This window comes from Vigna radiata, chromosome 8, assembly GCF_000741045.1.
Source record: "Vigna radiata var. radiata cultivar VC1973A chromosome 8, Vradiata_ver6, whole genome shotgun sequence".
NCBI lineage: Eukaryota > Viridiplantae > Streptophyta > Magnoliopsida > Fabales > Fabaceae > Vigna > Vigna radiata.
In genome coordinates this window covers 32,123,722-32,127,866 of record NC_028358.1, presented here as the reverse complement: position 1 = coordinate 32,127,866, position 4,145 = coordinate 32,123,722, and the positions used below count along the sequence as shown (strand labels likewise).

The 4,145-nt window shown below is 34.2% G+C and overlaps 1 long non-coding RNA gene across 1 annotated transcript in view; it reads left to right on the top strand.

Moving 5' to 3' along the window:
• LOC111242377 overlaps positions 1-2,789 on the top strand; it is a 4,412-nt gene extending 1,623 nt beyond the window's left edge. Inside the window, exon 2 of the long non-coding RNA XR_002669341.1 lies at positions 60-2,789. This is a non-coding gene — a long non-coding RNA (uncharacterized LOC111242377). The remainder of the gene's footprint in view (positions 1-59) is intronic.
• The last annotated feature ends 1,356 nt before the right edge of the window (positions 2,790-4,145 follow it).

Below are 4,145 nucleotides of genomic sequence, written 5' to 3'. Positions count from 1 at the left end.
GTGCCAAAACAATTATATTTTTGCGATGATCGTATAACGTTTATGTTACATGGGAGCAGACGAGGGAGCGACGTCTGAACCAACACCAGTAAAGATAAAGGCGGGAGAATTGTAGAGTAGAGATCGAGTTAATCAATGACGTGTGAAGTTGATATATAAAAAAAAAAAAATTATGTAAAATTTCAGTGTGTAATCATGAATAATTACCAATGGACAAATGTAAACGTTGTGTGATATTTTATGTTTAAATGATTTGTGTAAGAATTTAGGGTGTTACATTTAGTGGTACCAGAGCAGTTCGTCCTTAGGAGAACCTGCAGGTTGTATGCTTAATCTGCCTTCCGTGAAGAGTTGAGCCTAGGTGACATGATTTGTCATGTCTTTCTAAGTTTAAATCATAGAGTGAGTATAGCCAGCTGAAAGTTTTAAGAACAGAAAACATCTTGAAAATAGTATTGAGGGTGCACACTCATTACTTTATCCAAGATGAATTTCCTTTCTTAATTCTAAAGGTTCGGGAGGGAAGAGATGTGGTCTAAGTTTTGTTCTTAATAGTGTTGTGTGCTAGATAATAGTAGAAGGATACATATTTGAAGATAACTTTATCTGTATATTTTCATTAGATTTGGTCAAATTCTTCGGGACAAGTTTTGCCTCGAAGAATGGAAGATGCGGTGTGTTGGAGCCTGGAAGTCAAAACATCAGAGTTTTTGGTACACAATGAAAGAGGAAGGATGTTGTAATTTAGAATCGTCGTTTTTTTTTTTGAAGTAGAGGATCAGATATCAATAGTTGTGCAATAAGAGTAAAGTTTAAATGTTAGAAGTAAAGGAACATTGGCGTAGAAAAGTTTGAGAAATTAATTTAAGTGATGCTTGAAGATTGGAAGAAGGAAAATGGTGGAAGGTTTGAAGTTATGGATAAAAAAAAAAAAAAAAGAGGTTTACAATACTGAACTGATTACCTAGAATAATTAGGGAATTTGGACTAGTTAAGAAGTTAAAGATTGTGTTAGAGCAATTTTCATCAGGTATAGTTATATGGTAATGTTGAGTGATGTGATGAGATTGATTAGAGAGGTATAGTTGTTAGATGCTAAGTTACAGACAACAGTGAGTCCATGGGTTTAGGGTTTAATGTAAATATATTGTTGACCTCAACGGGTTATGTGAAGAATGGGTGAGAATTTGTATGTTTCACCTTGATCTTTGACCAAGTGACGCGTGTGTGAGTGAATTTGTTTATACTTATTACTTTTAGTTCGCATAAGATATAAATTTGAGATTTGCTTAACACTAAATATCCTTAGGATATGGTATTGAAGCACGTTGCAATTAAGATGGTGTTGTTGTCAGCCCTGATAAGCTCCCTAGGAGAGTGGTGGGAGGTACACTTGCACTTGCCTGGTGCAGCTCCAAATGAGCGATGGGGGGTGGCATTGTGTACTTGCCCTGATAAGCTCCCTAGATGACGAGTGGTGGGGGGCAATACTACACCTTAAGAAGGTGTTTAACGACCTTGATAAGCTCTTGAACAGAGCGATAGGAGTGACGTAGAAGTGCTAGCCCTAATAAACTCGTTACAATTCAGGTTGCGTTGTGGTTAATTCATGATTGTAGTATTATTAATGCGTGATATGTGTATTTAGTTGATAAAATATGTTTCATATCGATAATTATAATCCTATAATGTTCAATCCTTTTGAGTTCTGTAAAGATGACATTAAATATGATTTTTAGCTTGTGTGGTCATCTGAAATTAATAATTATGCTAGTTATTCCATTATAGTTGAATTTAAGTTGGAATTACAAATATGTGTTAGCATAAGAGTATACAAATGAAAGCTAGTATCAAAGAAATTTCAATTACATTATTGGAAGTGAATAAAACAATGGTGTATCATATGACAAATATCATATAACTCAGATCTATAAAGTCATTAGGACTACTCAGTTTTTCAAATGATAGAATTTTGTATTGTCTGAATTTCATAGGTATAACCAGATGCCTTAGTCTTCACATGAAAATGGTACCACCAATGTGCTAAGAAACTGTATCGTATAGAGCTGTAGAAAAATCATTAACTAGCATATAAACAAAGCTAATAATAATCACAATACATAAATAAAATAAAATGTTCAAGTGTCGGCCACAAGTGGCCGTTAAGGGTACAGTCCAAAAATAAAAATAATAATAATACTAATAATAATAAAATAAAATAAAAATTAGTCCCCTTAAGGAGACTCTTGAACAGTTATGGCAATCTCAAAGAAAGCTCCGTGGAAGGAGCTTTGATGCAAAACAGAATGGGTTGAGTGAGTTTCACTTCTTCTTCAGGTATAAAAGGGATAGGAAAAAGATCTAGGAGCCTTGGAGCCTGTGGAATTACCCATGAAGGATCTCCGGGTGTGCAAAAATAATAGTAGTCAGAGATAAATAAAATAAAATAAATAAATAAAAAATGCTTACCATACATAAACAACGGTAGGAGGGAGTATGAAGGTTCAGATATACTGGAGACGTCTTGCGGCAAGCGTCGATGCTTAACTCGATTTCCATGGTTCTGAAACCAGCAATAAACGCTGTATTCTCCGATTTCCCCGTACTCCCTGAGTTTTTCTGCAATCTCGCGGATCTGATCTCGAGTAGGATTAATGACCCCATGGTTGAAGATGTTCAACAAGATGTTAACTTGTTCCGGGGTGGACTGCCATCGTTTATAACCCGTCTTGGCTTCCATATCCATTTTTTCTAAGTTTTTGTTCATGCTTCTTCAAAAAAAAAAAAAAGGTGAGAGTAAAAAAGATTATTCAGATTCAAGTCAAATGTCCATTTTAAGTCAAGTTTTCCATTTTACTTCTTCTCTTTTTAGTTTAAATGTCATTGTCCAGTCTTTGAGTCTCAATGTCCAGGAATAAGTTTGTTTCACGGTCCTCGCAACGGATCCTAATAAGATTTAGGTCCAAAGAGTCTGTTTTCTTATTTTGTTTAAATTGAAAATTTGTTTTAATTGGGGTACGTGGCGTTGTTATACCCGAATGTCTCTGTCGTACCTTCAAACGAAGGGAGATTAACAACAGGTTTTCCAGCCTATATACCCCGTGTACATACACATAACGAACAAAAAAAAAAGAGAGAGAGAGAGAGAAGGTACAGTGCAAGAACGTAAATAAACGTAAAGCAGAAAAGTAAAAAAAAAAATGAAAGAGAAGGAAATAACATAAACAAGCTTAAAATAGAAAAGCAGTAAAAAAAAAAAAAAGGGTTGAGAGAAAGAACTTACAAGTGTGGAGGCAGAAGCAGAGTTTCGCTCGGCCAAGGCTTCGCTCGAAGTAGGCAGTCTCACTCAGATCTCACCCAGATCGGAACCTCCCACTCTCTCATATCTCGCTCAGATCTCACCCTCTAAGAAGCTCTCGGACACTCTCCCTCAGAAACACTCAGAACAATCGTAACTCTGCTCAACGCAGTCTGCTCCTCCTTTTATAGCCAAAAATTTCACTGTGTCCAAAGTTTCGGTCATGTTTACCGGAGGTTTCAATAGTATTGGTAAAAAAAAAATTAAAATTAAATTAATTAATGATAGTAAGTATCTGATCTTTCTCATATTTTGGAAGTATAAGATATTCAAATTATGGAAGATCTCTCAGTAGAAGTTTAACCATCTAGTATAGAAGGCTAATAGGTAAAATGGTTTAGGAGAAATATCAACTTAGTCATGGTAGTTTGGGTTAGGAGAACATTGACTGTACAAAGAAACTAGACGATCGTATGAAACAGTCATGATCCCTTTGGTTTCCTAGAAATGATGAATTTTCGAGGATGGAAATTTTTGTTGTTGGGGAGAATGTAAGACCCATGAAAAATATCTATTTTTATAAATATAAGTAAATTTAAAAAAAAAAAAATATATATATATATATATATATATATAGTTAAGGTTGGAAAAATTTAAATTTATGATAGAAAATTATAATAATTTCAGAATAAGGAGTTTAAAATTTTGAGAACCTATTTTAGTATGTTTTAAAGAAAAATAGTGAATAGTGAATAATGAATAGTAAAAAGTGAATAGTGAATAGTAAAAACGAAAAAAAAAATAATAATGAGAGGATAAGATTCTCTAAGTTGCATGATTAAGGAGA